The sequence below is a fragment of the Rhinolophus sinicus genome, linkage group LG03, assembly GCF_036562045.2.
Source record: "Rhinolophus sinicus isolate RSC01 linkage group LG03, ASM3656204v1, whole genome shotgun sequence".
NCBI classification, from domain to species: domain Eukaryota; kingdom Metazoa; phylum Chordata; class Mammalia; order Chiroptera; family Rhinolophidae; genus Rhinolophus; species Rhinolophus sinicus.
The window spans coordinates 30,169,205-30,185,819 of record NC_133753.1 but is presented as its reverse complement, the minus strand read 5'-3'; positions in this window follow the sequence as shown (position 1 = coordinate 30,185,819).

The window sequence follows — 16,615 nt, the reverse complement described above, 5'->3', positions numbered from 1 at the left end:
CCCCTTTATGGGCTGCCTCCCTTCTCTGTCTCACTTCCCTATTCCTCTACTGGTGTTTCCTGGCATCTCATTCCAAGTAAACTCCTGGCATCCAAATGCTTGTCTCAGGGAAGACCCAGCCTAGGACAACCACTTGCTGAAATGGACTGTCCCTATTTCACCAAGATGTAAACCAAGATCTGAACATGGGTTTGCTGAGAAACCTACTGTGCGCAGCACTGCGAGGGTTGAGGGGAAACACAACGTAAGCAGAAGACAACCTTTGGGACGCAGCAAGTGGGAACTGTGGTTGAAGGTACAGAGAAAAGCAGATTTCACGAGAAGGAGAGGATGGGTGTAGAGGAGCTACTATCTCCTCCTATTCCTGCACCAGCTCTTAAAATTAGATCTTGTTCCCTGTTTCCCATTTTCTGCATTCCCTCATGCCCCATCTGCCAATAGAGGGAAGTGTTCTGAGCACGTGACTAGCTCTTATTGGTTCCTTTTGGATCCAGCCTGTCTAACGGCCTCAGGAGTCTCCACACTCCAGACTTTTCTATGCCTTAAAAGTGTGTCTTTATCCCTGTGGAATCTAGCTGCCCAGACTGTAATGGGGTCATACATTTAATTCAGACGGGGAAGACTATGAAGTCCATTCTCTCTGGTGTCCAAGCCACGTTCTCCTGGGATTGAAACAAGGCAGGTGCACTGAGCCCTTCTGGGCTCCTATGCCTAGTGCTCAAGTGGTCCAGGACTCAGAGGGCAGATGACAAGAATAATTAGAACTTCCAACCACCAACAGTCACTAGGTATACAGAAGGAATGTTTCACTGCTTTGCTTTGTGGTCAGAAGGTCAGATGGTCAACCCAGGCACAAATTGGCAGCAGCAGGGGGCAGGAGTCACACAGCCCAACTCCAGCTGCAAACATCTGGCTTCACTCTGACTCATTTAATGAAGATTAGTTCTCCTCACCTCCTCAAACGAGTTGCTCTGGAAAGCAAATATGCCTGATTTGCGGCATAGGAAATAGAACTACCCAGCGTAGTTCATAGCCAAGTTACCTCCCCTCTCAGGGCCACAGAGAACCCCCCTCTTTTCTCCTGCCCTCTTCCCCAGTCTGCATTGCTAGATCTCCATGAACAAACATGTTCACCTCTGCCAAGTCTTTGCCTCCCCTGCTATCCTGCTGCCAGACCCGAGTGTTCTCACACCCAAGCCCATCTCCATTGATTAGATAATCCTAACACCCCTTCCAGTTTCAGGACTCTAATTGTGTGTGCCAGAAGTCCCCATACATAGAACTTCTTAACAGTTCAATTCCACCAGCCTGGGAGTCACTGCCCCACTCTACCTAGAACTTGTTAACTACTGTGTTTCCCTGGAAATAAGACCGAGCCGGACAATCAGCTCTAATGCGTCTTTTGGAGCAAAAACTAATATAAGATCCGGTCTTATTTTACTATAATATAAAACCAGGTACAATGTAATATAATACCGGGAGTTTATATTAATTTTTGCTCCAAAAGACGGATTAGAGTTGATGGTCCAGCAAGGTTTTATTTTTGGGGAAACACGGTAGCTATAAATAATACCCTGAAAGTCCTCTGCCGAGGCAAGAACTTCAAGGCTCCAGGGAAGACCTTCCTGGCCATTGAGTCCACCAGACAAGAGGCCCTAGGAGGCAGGAGTGTCCTACACTACAAAGGACGGAGAGCCATGTACGATGTCACCCACGTGTGGAACAGAGAGGCAGAGGTAGAAGCAGGGGCAGGCCCTTGCTTCACAGGTGGACTCCACTCCTTCTGGGTTTATCATAAACTAATTTCTATGAGAAAGATGGGGGGGAAATGTTTCATCACGATGAGATCATGTGACACAACTATTCCTAAACCCTAGGCACTGGCATATATAACTCAAGTGAGGTTTATTTGTGTTAACAACAATGGGATTTGACCAAAAAGGATGCTCTCGCTCCTGCTAGGAGCTCTTATTCTCCACAACCTGATACTCTAGGAAAGCTACCAACTTTCCACAGGGGCAAACCATGAGGAAGGGCCTAAAGCAAAACAGAAAGATCATAATAACTGGAACAATCCTGAGTAGGAGAAAGGAAACAAACCAAGCTCCCCTTCTCTGTGTGAAATAGGCACAATTTGAATTCAACACAGCAGAAATTTTACCTCCAAGGTAAACATCAGAAGTGTCATTTATGCTCTCCAGCCCAAATGCTAGTGTGGGCAAAAAGTGATGACCCACTTTTGACTGCCTCTGCCACCCTTTCCACCAATGGTACTATATTTAGAATATCATTGTCCACCTTAAGTGTAGTTTTTTGTGCTTATCTCTCACCTCTGGCCTAGTGGTGTGGACCCTGGGCTGGGAGTTAAGAACCATGGGTTTGATCTTGGCTCAGCGCTGAAAAGCTGGACATCAAGGGGAAATCTTTCACCTGTTCTAAATCCCATTTCCTTGCTTAAGAAAATAGATGGATAAATCAGGAAATCTCTGAGGGAGATTTAGGAGATGGAGGTCCCTTCCATCTCCTAAAATATTTCTACTTTTATGCAATTTAAAGGCACACAATGATTTAATTGCTTGCATAGATCATATTCAGGCACACGGGTAAGAGAGGCAGATGGTTGAGAATAACACCTTTCCAAGACACCATTAAAAAGTAATTTATATTTCAAGACTCCCATTCTATCTTCTTGGAAAGCCTGAAAGAGATTCCTTCTTTTATCTGGTTGCCAGACAACCTTTTTATTGAGGCTTTCATTTCCCTTTTTTTAAAAAGAAATATAAATCTAGCTTTGGATACCTGGTTGGGAGTGAAAGCTGACTTCAGGTATCCCTCAGCAAGAATGTGAGTTACGGTTGCCAATCAGCTGTTTGACTGAAATTGAAACAATTTAAGGAGAATGCTTTAAGGCAGCTGATTAAACTGAAAACGGATAGTAGATACTGGAGGCGAGAAAAAAACTGTAGAAAGATTGATAATTAAATGGCATTGTATTTAGTGATTCCCTATTTTGCAAAAATGTCTTCTCAAACAGTATTTCATCCTCATATTAGCATTTTGAGTAAAAAAGATATATAGTCCCCTTTTAACTGATGAGCGAATTACACCCAGAAAGATAAATGGCTTGCCTTAATTTTCGTATCTAAATAATGACAGAGCCCAGGTCTGCAGCCTCTCCAGCTTGATGCTTCACTTCTGAGTGAGCATCTACAGAAGACGAAGAAAGGTTATTTTCATCAATCAGCTTCCCTCAGATCAGCCGCCTGGGAAGGGCCAGGACGGAGAAAGATGAGAGGGCACAGGGTAACTGCAGGCAGCAAAGGCCAGGGTTACTTCTGTAGGGCCCAAGGAGAATCACATTTCCCTTGTCTCAAGTGCCTGCCCAGTCCATGGAAGAACATTCTGTCCTGGACAATCAGGGCACCTCCACTTGTCAGGTCTCAGCACAAGGAGGAAACAGAAAGAAGATCAATTGGTGGGACCCTAAAATTAGGGTGCAGCCAAATTCATCAGAGTGCCTTGTTTTATTTCAGGTCCCTCGCACCACCCTGCCAGTCTAGACTGCTTGTCACATTGTAATTTATTTGTTTATATGTCTATCTTCCTGTTAAACTGTAAATCCATTGAAGGCAAAGACTGATGAGGCATTCAGGTAGGTTTAAATTGGCAGGGAGAAACCACATCCAGTTAATCTATAAAGTTACATGCCTGATTTATTTGGCCAAGAACACCAGAAGCAGCAGGGCAGACACCCAAAGCAGAAGCAGGCGAAACTGTCCTTAGCAGTTTCCCTTGGTGCCCAAAGCACCTGCGGGGCTGGGTGTCATGATGTTACCCAAGCCGAATCCTTTCATAGCTGAGACTTGCATTGCTATTCAAGTATGTATGCACCTAACCCATGCCATTGATAGGAAATATTTCTGGAGACTCGTCATCCTTTTGGTTCTCTAGTTAAACCCACCATCAGCAAGGTCACATCCAGAGGTAAAATGGAGTGAGATGGGAGGGAAGAAAGTAAAGGCAAGTACAGCAGGCCCTCAGATAACATTGCTTCATGCGAGGTCCTTTTGTCATAACATGAATGAGATGCCGTAGGAACTCAACTCTTGTTTATATCAATTGTTCTATGGTCATATTGGTTTTGTTATATGTCTTTTCACTTAAAGTCACAGAACCTGTCGACAATGTTAAGTGAGAACTTACTGGATCCATCTTTTCCTAGACGATATCATTGCCTCCACATGCCCAGCAGGCTGGGAAGTTCATTTCTGTCATTTCTTATTCCTCTTGTTCCCAGTGTCTATATAATGGCTGGTCCACGGTTTGCTCTTCACACACATTTTCAAATTGACGACTATAGTTGTCTCTTAGCTGGGTTTCCATCTAAATGCCTTTTTTGCTCCCATCCTAACTATACAAATACAGTATGAGCTATGGAGATATTTGGTAATTTGAATGTTGACCAAGATAGTTAATAGAATAACCCACATCTGTGAACATTAATTTTATAAATTTTTCTATTATATCACGTAACTCCTCTCCTTCTAAAAACCTACAGCCATTTTCTTAGCTTAGCACATCAAATTTAGATGTTTCTTCTCAGTCTTCTTACCCAAATGCCTCCTATATCTCCATCTTTTTCCACATTAACAAAAAAACCCTCTTTGCTAGTCAAGCCTACCTGCTGGTCATCTCCTCATTCTTGCCTTCTCACAAGCCCTTGGCCTGGCAGTAAAATGTTCCTCTGCCTCTTTCTACAAATCCACATCTCTTTTTTTCCCTTTGAAAACCTGGGTCAGACCACACCTCTTCCAGGAAGCCCTCCCAAACTAGTACCACTTTACTCCATTCCGCTTTGACCGCTCCCCCATCAGCCTGTCAGCAGTATTTCGTGGTTTACACTGACTGACACATAGTGGGCATGAGGAAAATTTGTTGAGTGAATGAATAAATAGATTCTACTGATTCAGTTTCTTGATCCATCTCTCAACTGTGTTCCTTTCTCCCTTTTCCCACCATCACAGCCCTAGACAAGGCTCTCATCATTGCTCCCAGGGACCGTCAAAGTACTCAAAGAGCTTCCTCTCCCCTCCATCCTCCCTCTATTCAGACTCCACAGTGCCACCTGAGTGAATTTTCTGGTCATGTCTCCTATTTTTCACAGTTGCCCAATGCCCTGGGATAAACTCAATAATTCTTAGCGTGACTTTGAAGGCTCTTCACAATCAAGTCTCAAACAATTTCTCCTGTCGCCCTTACTTTTCACTACTGATATATCCACGTTTGAGGTGACCTGTCAGGCACAGGGTGTGTAACTTGTCAGTGCTACTCCTTCAGCAAGCGGCATCCTCCCCTCTTCTCCACCTGATGAAATTTTGCTTATGTTTTGGGGCCTATCAAATACGTCACCACTACGGCCTGGATGGCTGCCTCACTCAATCCTAGGCCTAGCCCTGCCCTCCCATTGATTTAGTCTGAAGTGGGGGTGAGGGTGTCACACTGAGCACAGTGCTTTGGATTTGCTTATTGGTCAGTCTTGCCTCTTTCTTTGGGAGCCTCTTGGAAGCAGGACCAAATGTTCCTGTCTTTTACATCCACATCCCCATTACAGTACTTAGCTCCTCGGCTGCTCTCAGTGTTGCTGAATAAGTGAATAAAGCAGTTTGTTCATACCGTGTTAATTTGCATTCACTCGAACGATACACTTTTAGAGATGAAAGGGACAGTAGAAAATATCTTTTTTAACCCTCTCATTTTTCCCATAAAGAAACTTAAACCTACAAGGATTTAAGGGACTTGCCCCAGGTCATAAAGACGCAGCAAGGGGCACTGACCCTGGGCACCTGATCCATACCACCCTCTGCTTTATTGCACATATAAAGTAGTGACGACAAAAGACAGAGTGAGCACCTTGAGGGGGGAAAAGAAAAAAGAGTGTTTTCTTTCTTTCGCATTTTTCTATACAGGGGGCTACCTACCCTCATTTGCATTCAACAAACGTGACTGACTTAATGACATTTACTGAGCTGCATCGCAGCTTTGCAATTGTGCAGCTGCCCCTTGCTATCATTTTGAAGTATATTTTAGTGAGTTAATTCAATTGTCTTTTAAAGGAACACAAAAAAATTTAAAAAATTCTTCCGATCCACTGAAATTCTTCAAAACTCCTTTTAGGATGATGTGTATCAAAAGGTTTAAGTTAAATAATTATTGACTTCCTCTAATACCTGGGGATCAAAGTACCAAGTTTCCAAATTATGCAATTAATCTAGACAAACACCAATATCTAGCTCTTCCATTTAGCCTTTTGTCTCCCATAGAATCCTGAGGATACTTTGCACTTCCCAGATGACAAAGTCAAAGGAAGATGATAATAGTGATAATCGTTGTAACCACAGACACGCGGGGAAGCAAAGGAACTGACACTTTCCGTCAGTGGGAATAGAAGGGACTTCTGGGCTTCTATTTTTTAAATCTTCTACAACACTCTAACACAAAGATAATTTTATTTTTTCGGGAAAACATTAGATGATTTCATACTTTACTTTTTTGAGCTATGCAAAGCAATGAGCCCTCTGAATTCATCACTACTTCCTCTCGGGTGACAGCGATGAGTTGGTATTCTTCTAACTACAGAGAGCACATGTCTTAAAAGGTTCCAAGAATTTTGTTGAAGTAAAACCACAGCAAAGATTTTTCAATCATTTGCCATAGAAAGGGAAACGGCACTTTGGAGAGATTTAGTAGCTTCAACAGTACATCCGCACCCTACTGTATGCACAGCCTGTCAGCGAGGAGGTTATCTTTCCGCGCCTGCTAATACACTCCATCCCCACCCCTTTATCCTGCTCATGGTTAAAACAGGCTTCCGCAGTCACATCACTGTCATTTTGTGCTATCGCAACGTGAAATCATAATGAGCTTTGAGATTGTGAGTTGTTTCTTTTTTCTGCAAAAATGCAGGCTCCTTTTTCATTTTGGAGGATCTAAGCTTCCAGGTTTCTATGATTGCCTCTCACGCCTTCTCCCTTCTTTTATTCTCTTCTCTTCTTTGGCTCAAAAAGCAAACTCATTACCAAACCAAATGTATAAGCCTCCCACACAGAATCTGGAAGAGAAAGACATCCCATTTGATTCAGAGGACACATTTCAGAGGCTCGCCTCAGTGCCCGGCTTCACTGGCCTCCGGGACACACCAAGTGTAACCTGCCTACATACAGGACTGTCTCTCTTGGGACTGCTCTGTGGTCTAAACAAAGTCATTGACATAGAAACGCAGTTACTTCTCTATGGAGTACCCCATTCCCAACAGGTTATAATCTAAAAATTAAAACAATGGTAATAACAAGTAGGACAATAACAAATACTTGTGAAATCATTAATATGTGCCTGGCACTCCTCAAAGCATTCTACGTGCATTATCTCATTTAATCTTCATAACAAACCTACGAAGTAGATGTTATCATTACCTTCGTTTTGCAGATGACCAGAGTGAGGCTTAGAAAGGCTAGTAACTTGCCCAAGATCACACAGCTAGAGAGTGGCAGATATAGACTAAAATTTTTATGTTCTTGTTCCAAGTTCATGCTCTACCACTATGCTACGCTGCCTAGAATTAAAGCACAAATGTATCCATTAATGATATTCTTCTCACCAAAAGTGTCAAGGAATTAATATTTAAATGCAGAATTTTATAATGGAGATGATAATAAAAATCAGAACAAACATTTATTGAGGGCTCACTATGTGCCAGATGCACAACTGATAAAACAACATCATAGGTAGGTGTTATTATTACACTACTCCTCATTGTCCCAATGAGAAAACTTAGGTTACATAATTTGCCCAAAATCACACAGCTAGTAATTGTAAGGGTCAGGAATTAAACCCATGCACACGACCTGTGTCATTTGGTGTACTTCTACATTTTACACCCATAAATATAGGAAAATGGGGCACCGAGGGGTGTGGTATGTTATATACTATAATAACCTGATCTAATTCTTTTTAAAGGTAGTTTTTTGAAAGCTCAGACCAAACTCCAGGTCTTCTGAGTCTCAGTCCTGTGCTTTTCTCATTGTAGCTGCCCCTCCTATGTCCCTGCTCAGTGAATGACACACCTCCAATCACCCAGGAGTCCAAGTTAGACACCCCTAGCTTTGCAAACTTCTCTTTGCAGATAATACTCTTTCCTAACCTCTCCATTTGGTAAACTTCTATACAACCTTTAAAGTCTTCTTTGCTTATCCAGGCAGAGTTAGTCAGTCACTGTACCCATGTCACTTCTACATAGTGTTTATCACACTGTGTTGTCATTTCTTATCAGACTATAAATTCTGAGAGGGCAAGAAATTGGTCTACATTTCTTTGCATCTCTATCACTTAACACCATGCCTGTTTCACACTAAAGTTTCCCTAACAGACACTTAAATTGAACTTCTCTCACGCAACAGTTAACCCTATTTGTCTGGCGCCTTGCTATTCAAAGTGGGATCCAACAGTAAGGCTCTATGTGACGAGTATTTGAATCTCCCTTGTGTTGAGTGACCATTTGCAGTAATCTGGAATATATTTTCCTTTCTTACCTAACCAAGATAAACGAGATTAACTCTACTAGCCATCTAAAATTTGTGGGAATTCACAAATATGCAAAATTTTGCAGGAAGGTATTATTTCTTTAGGCTTGTCCAAAATGGCAATATTGTATTAACATAAAATTACCCCTCTCAGGATAAAGCAATTCAGGAAAAATCAGTTATATTGATAAAGATAAAGAAAAAATTAAAATTTCTTCTTCAACAATTATAATAGAAATATGAATACTCCAAGTTGAAAGTTTTAATTGGCCTTGGAATTCCAACTAAATTACTACATACATAAAAAATATACAGAGTATATTTCCTTTCCAGTTTTTAAGCGCAGAAAATGAGTAGCAGGAGGAGTTGATAGTGCTTCACATTTAGTGCTGATAAGAACCTAAAAATATTTTTAATTAGTTTTTCTTCCCAATTCTGGGTGGCAAGACCATATGGCTATTAATTCATTTAAAGATGAAAAGAAAAAAGCACAGAGAGTTAAATGATTTGCTGAAATTACCCAAACTACCACCTTCTGGTAGTAAAATAGTAGTAATCATTTATTAGAGCTTAGTCTGTTAGCTTTAGACAGACAAAATGCTAAGTATTTATATGAATTATCTCAGTCCTCACATCAGTACTATGAGATAGGTTCTATCCTATTTCTTCAATTATAATATATCTTTTTAATATTTTAACATCAATAATATGGGTGATTTCGACAATTAATATTGTGTCATGGTTTGACTGGCAATTTTTCTTCCTTAGTTTACTTAAAGGAATGGTGGCCTCTTAGATCTAAGAAAATACAGTATCAGCCCAATTTTTGTAAGGAAACTTAAGGATAGAAAAATAAAGTAATCTGTTCAAACAGCTAGTGAGTAGCAGAGGCAGGATTTGAACCCAGACAGTTTGATTCTAAGCCCACACATTCAACTGTCTATGGAACCACCTTTCATAGGTAATTTACTCTCACAACATCTGAGTGCCGTGTGGAAATGAATGCTCTATATTGGCCCTAGAAGGCAGCAAGCAGTCTCTTTGGTTGCCAGGGTCACTGGGAAGAGTGGTGAATGATGAATGAATTAAAAATTCATTCCTTATCAGGTGGCCTCTGACTTCTTTCGGGCTCCTCCAATGACACAATCATCTATTAGTAGGAAAGGCCTATGGGAAGTGCTTATGCTTCCCAGAAACTAGAGTTGGGTTACAACATCTTCCAGGGGTGCCATGGAGTCACATCCCTCACTTTCACCCCCAGGTGAAAGTTCTGCATCTTCCTCTTGCAAAGGTAGGCAAGCAAGAACCCTCCTGTAATTGTCATCAACCTTTGTGAACTTACTGTATTTTCTAACACAAAGCCTGACTTTTCTCTAAACTTTGAAGACCTTTTTAAGACCACAGTTAAGTTTCCATTAATAGTTGGGTTTTAGAAAACAAATTTGGCAAGTCTTAAATTTGGCAAAAACAAAATAGATGTGTATTCTTCATTAATGGGAGTTAGAGTGTCATTGTATGCTGGAATTGGAATGTGTCAGCTGCTGAGAGAAGCAGTTGATCTGGACAGCAGTGTGACTAATTAGGTTTTCTTTTGTGAAGGAATTGGTTTGTATTGATTCATCTATGTCTGATGTAACTCAGAAGTCCTTCCCCTGCTTGGGGAAGCCTGCCTGGACTGGTTAAGTGGTAAGAAGCTGGCAGAGCAGCTTGACCAGCTCACTGGGGCTGTGGGTATCTCTTGGCTGACTCAAGTGTGCAGGGACAGAGTGACCTGATCACCCTTGCAATGTCCATTCTCTTCTTAGACACAGGCCAACCCTTTGAACCATCCCTGCTGGCTGAATATGAAAGCCATAACACCAGGGTTGCCCTGAAAAATTGCTGGAGAGTACTCAGACTAAGTTCCAGAGAACATGTGCTTTCCTGATTCAATAAACTAAACCAAGCAGGGACCCATCCTAAATATTTTGTATGCTGGGGAAAGCTCACTTTCCCTCTGGATGCAGACCTTTCCTCCCATCATAGGTGGGAGGATCCCTCTAGTGACAGAACTCAGGACTAGAGTGAATGTATCAAAAAACCATGCAGACAAGGCGATGTCCGAGGCAACTTCCAGCATGAATGCTGCTTTTCAAAAAGAATTAGGATGGCTGCATTTCAGATATGGTTTTATAACTGATTAGCTGTGTTTCTTTGGACTGAATTTCTCTGGGCCTGTGTTTCCTTATTTGTGACATTTTCTATACATATAAAGATGACACCAGTAAATTTACCATCTCTGGAGCCCATGCAGAGTAATTTCTCCCAAGAGACTGATGGTTTTACACTGAGTTATCCACTCTTTTGCCCAGAAAACTTTGTCTTCAATATATACCAATTTCAATACACAGACAGCAGTCTGAAGTTCTGCAGTCATGAATAGCATCTATTTCTGTAAAAACAGGCTCTGAAGGAGTAGGTAAAGTCACCTGCAAAAGGTGGGAGTGAGATGTTGACCCAGGTTTGTCCCAATCCCAGACTCACCCCTTTAGCCCTACTCCACTGCCTGGGGACTATGGACCTGGGATGAAAGAGGTCCTGAAACAGTGAATCCACAGAAAAAAGAATGGACACCCTGCTTTAGCATGCCACGGAGTTTATAGAGAATCTAGGAGACTTTCAGGATAACTACCAGAGGCAGAAAGCATAAACTTCTTAGTACCAAAGTAGGCTGCAGGACAGTGGCAAGTTAAGGAAGCCGTCCTGGGAAAGGAATGTCCAAAGAAGGCCAGCCCTAGGTCGAAGAGCATAGGAATGGCAGAGCATAGGGAGCACAAAGAGAACAATTCCATCCCAACACTCAGTAAGCATTCTTAGGACTCAAAGAGAAAGGGCTTTGCCTTCCCACTATCTCCCTTTCTTTGGCAGTTGTGATTTAAATAAGTAAGGATGTGTACTGATTAAGGTACTTTGGTTGTACACAACAGAAACTGACTCTAACTAATTTGAAAAACAATAAAAATAAAATAAAAAAGAAATTTTGGGAAGGATGCGGGCAGTTCACAAAAAAATTTTTTTTTAAAAGCTGAACCTTAGACCTTAGAGGAGTCAGAAATAAAGGCAACTAGCAGGAGTATTGGACAGTCACTTCAGGTCACTCCAACTATATTTCATTTGGGGTTAATCTGTTCAAAATTTAAACTCCTGAATGGAATATCTTGTTGGCCTGGCTTTTCAGTGTGTGTGTGTGTGTGTGTGTGTGTGTGTGTGTGTGTGTGTGTGTGTTAGGTCTTAAAAGATTACAGTAATCATTTATTAAAAACATTCATCTGCTTCTAAGATTGATAAACAATTATAATGCAAACATTCATTAGGGCATCTTTCCCAGTGCTCCCAAAATTTTGTCTTTTTCTGCTGCTGCTGGCATAGATGGCTTTACTCCATTCTGTCATTTCTGGACCATGATAGAATTCCAGAATTTCTGGCAGTTTTTATACTTCCAGAAGTAAGTGGAACACTTTTCCCTTTCATAGTTATTTGCATCCATACATGTGGTAGAAGCATCAGATTTCAACAAGCATGCATGCACACACAAAGAGAGGACATACTACAGCTGGAAGTCTCACCAAGAGTTGCTTGCAGTATGTGAGGGCTAGTTGTTACCAGTAAGAGGAAAGTATCCAGGGTAGGCAAAACCAGTGGCCATCCACTACAGGGTCCCAGACCAGCAGTTCTACAAGACTAAGAGGGCAGATCTTGTGCCTTTGCAGGAGCTACACCTGGGAATTTCAAGGATCTAGGTGCTATTCAGAGCTGAAAGAAAATCCATGCAAGCAAGTACTCAGGAATGGGAGAGACTTGCAAATCAGATATTTGGAGGAAAATGTAGACACTAGGCCTGGACCGTGTGACAAAATTTCACATCAGTCAGAACCATATTCAACATTTCTTGCTATGGTAGGGCCCATCCAGAACCTGGGTTAGCCAGCCTGGTGCTTCCAGAGACAGAAAGAGTGAGATGTGAGCTGCTTAGGAGTTGGGTAATAGAAAATAATAGTAAGTCTTGCCAATGACAATATAGAGGAAGCTGAAACCATTACTTCTGCCCCTGAAGAGTAGCGGGGCCTGAGTCTAACAGGGCAGGAAGTATCTCTGAGAGCCCCTGGTTTTGCCCCACTGCACGCTAATAGACACACACACACACCACCCCTGGGGTAAAATCAGGAAATAGACACTATTGTCTTCTGTTTCTCCCTGTCTTGCTTCAAGGACTTAGTTTAGTGTCCTTGGCTTTCAAACTCTCCTCCTCCATGCTTCTTTTATACGACAGCAAATTCATTCACAGTGCATTATGCTTTTGCATTTTAAAACTTACTATCTTTTATTTCAACTGTGGAATAAAATGTTTTATTGCTAAAACAGTAAAAAGAACATTTCATTTGGGGTCAGGGGACTTGTGTTGATGGATCTAGGCTGGACACTCGTCATTAGGCTGGTCTCCTTTTCACTCTCCATTTATTGCAGGGTGATGTGCGTGGTGAGGAAGTGTCCATTCATCTTTCCCTCTCCTTGGCCATGCCCCTTCCCTAGGTCCAGTGCTCCTCGTAAGCTTCTCTACCTTATAACTAAATTGCATCCATCTTTTGGTCCAGCCCAAGGGAACGCAGTGAGGCGTAGAGGAAAGAAAGGCTCTACCTGCCCCAGTTCAAACTCCAGCTTTACCACTGATGAACTGGAAAGCCTTAGACAAAATACTTCACCTCTCTGATGCTCTGTTTCATGATCTGTAAAATCGAGATAATTGTACTTCTTTTTCAAGAAGTCCATGAAATCATGTACGTAGAAAGAAATGCCCACAGTAGGTACATGGTTTGGCAATTTCATTACCTCTTCCACAAAGCCGTCCCTGCCCAGCCCTTTCCAAGTGATCTCTCCTTTTACTTCATACCTTTGGGCGAATTCTCTGTATCATTTAGATAGTGCTCTGGGCTGCTAAAATGTCACCTTTATTCTAACACCTGTATCAAAAACATTCCCCCAATGTACTGTTTAAAAAGCTTCTTTGATAATGTATGATCTGGTGTGCTCCTTTTCTAGGAAATGTCCTGCTAACTGAACTCTCCCATCAGCATTAAATCCTACGACCTAGCAATATGAGTAAGATGTCCAGAAAGACCATTCTGAGTAAGAAGTTTGAAACTACGTATGTGATAAAATATCCAAATCTTTGCTCTTTTTCCTTTTCAATTTAACCCAGAAACATTCTTCACATAGATATGCTCTAAATTTCTGGACCTTAGAATTAGCACTTATTTCCTTACTACCCAGAGTCACTCGTTTCTCTTTTCCTGCATTTAGTCCTATCTGCACCATTCAGCCTGGCAGTTCTGTGTCCTAGTTGTGCATCTCACCCTCTATATTGCAGTTGTGCTCAGCATTGGGATTTGTTAACCTAGGAAAAATGCAGACAGAAGTGGGTGGACATAAAAGCTGGGCTTTGCTAGGTACCCTGCCCACTCTTCCCCTTTCACACCTCCCCAGACACCATAACTCTCTAGGGACTTACTGAATTTGAGTCTCATTTCATTCAATTTCATCAAAAGTCCAGCAATAGCTGCTTCATTTGAGTAAAAATGCAAAGAGTGAGGAACTTTAGAGTCCTAATATCAATTCAGCAAGTGCAAGTCAGAGGCACAATCTGGCTTTAGTGGAAGAGATGAAAGGGCATGTTTGATAGCTTCCCTGGGTGAGAGGGAAATGAAGTCTGGAGGCTGTTTCTGCTGAGTATGCTTATTGTCATGTGTCTGGAAAAGATCTCTACAAATTGAGCAAGATCAAAGAGCTCATCACAGTACCATTCATCAAAGCTGAAACTCCATGCGGTCTGTGTTAGAAACCATGTCCTCTATCCACACCCAGGAGAATTTGCACAGGTGGAGACAGTCTTCATTCCTGCTTATTGGTGTAAATCAAATAATACCCAAAATGGGCAAAGGAGAAAAAGATACATGCCGGGAAAATAAAGGTCTCTGAGAGCTCTGTGGCTTTTGAAACTCTTCATAAAATCTCTACCTCCTTCTTCCTCTTCCTAAGAAGGCTCTAGCTAGCACCAAAAATTGGTTCATAGTTCTTACTATTTGGAAAAGGCAACATATCAAATGCCAGCAATGATATTACGCAATGTGCAGTTAGATCCTGTCTCTATTCTGTGGGTTCACATTCAGAAGAGATAAACCACTGAGGTATAAATGAGAGAAAGGACACGAAGCCTCTCAGGAGAAGTATATGCACGTGTATTTGCATATGTTTCCTCTATTTCTCCATCACACTGCAGAAGAGTGGTGAGCTCTGCACCCAAGAGAGTGCTTTGCCAGCAGTAGGTATTCCAAGAATTGGAAGAAGAGATGCTGCCATTTGTTTTAGCTACTTTTGAATGTTAGATGAAAACTGAAGGAGTTTGCCCTAATCGCAGAGGATAGATGGGCAGACTGGAAAGAGCAGAGGCTACATCGACCCATGATGATGGAGAAAACCATGACTAGCTGACAAATTTCTCACTGAATTTTCTTGTGAAGCAGAATGCGTGCTATGAAAGATCAGGTTGGATACAGACTCATAGCAGACTCCATATTGCAATTAAGGTTCACGACTTTCTCCACATGGTGTCTAAGGCCAAGTGCCAAGTGTAAATGAACAATGGATGAAACATTTCTCCCTAAAAGATCTTGGTGAAACAATGGATGATGACTTCTATAGATTCAAGGTTATGAGCCTAGATGTATTTTCCAATAAGGACAGAAAAATCGGAGGCAGTTTTGGACACTGCCAAACACTGTGATGCCTTTGCCAGACAAATCTTGTCTTAACTTTAAAAGCATTTGAGAAATGGGATGCTTCTCCACAGTTCTGCTTCCCAGTATATTTTGTGGAACAAAACCAAATGTTGCAGAATTTGAAAGAAACAAAATCATACAGCCCAATTAAGTTTCTAAGTGCGAACCGAGTTCTCTCAAATGAGGTCTTTTCATGAGGAAACTGGATCCTCATTTCCTACAATATTTGGGGTTTGGCTCCAATTAGCCTTGCTCTTCCTTATGGTGTATGACCCTCTTCCAGGAAGTAACAGATGAATGCAAAATTAGGATGAGCTCTTACTGGGAGGACAGTCACACCAGGAAGACTGTTCCAGGGAGTAGTCCCTCTGGGAAAGAAATACACACACTTCAGTGACAACAGTGGGAAATGTTCTCCACAGACTTGCTACACAGCCACCCCTGAGCGTGGGGTGGGGGATATCACTGCCTGTCAGACACACAGCTTTCACTCTGGTTTCTTAGGAAAATAGTACATGCCCTTTCTGCTTCCCACTGAGAGAGAATTACTCTTGCCTGCGCTCAAGCAGAGAGAGGCTGACTGGCCTGGGAGCACTCCACAACAGCCTATTAAACTGAAGTTGCCTTTAAAGTTGGTTAATGACGAGAAAAACTGTGTTTTCATCTATCCATATATCTAAGCTCAGATACAGGAGGAAAAAAGTGTGCAGGAAAATGCCTTCATTTTACAAATCTGAATATGTCACCAATTTGACATCTAAAAATTCTTATTAAAGACATTGAGATAAAAATAAAAATGCAGGTTGAAAATGATTAAATCTATATTCCGTGATAGTTCAAATGCATGCATGCTTGCTCACATACCAACAGACAAAATGACTTTCCTGGAGGTCAAACTGTACACAGCTCAGTTAGGCAAAGGAGGCAGCACACCTTCCCTCCCAATCTATAACATTATCATTGATGTTTAGCATTTACATAAGCACTGCACTTTTGGCTGTTCTTTATAAGCATTCCTATCAGCTGGCCCTCAGCAGCAACCTTCTTTTAGAGGTCAGGTCAGACAGTGCCAGTTTGCAAATGAGACACATAGACACCAAGTTATTTGCCCAGCATCTTAAATCAAGAAACAATATTTGAGTATGTGTGTTTTCAGCAAGAACTGAAAATAAAGTATATAGCTATCGTATTCCCAATCCCACTTGTTAACCAGTTAGGTCATTTCTA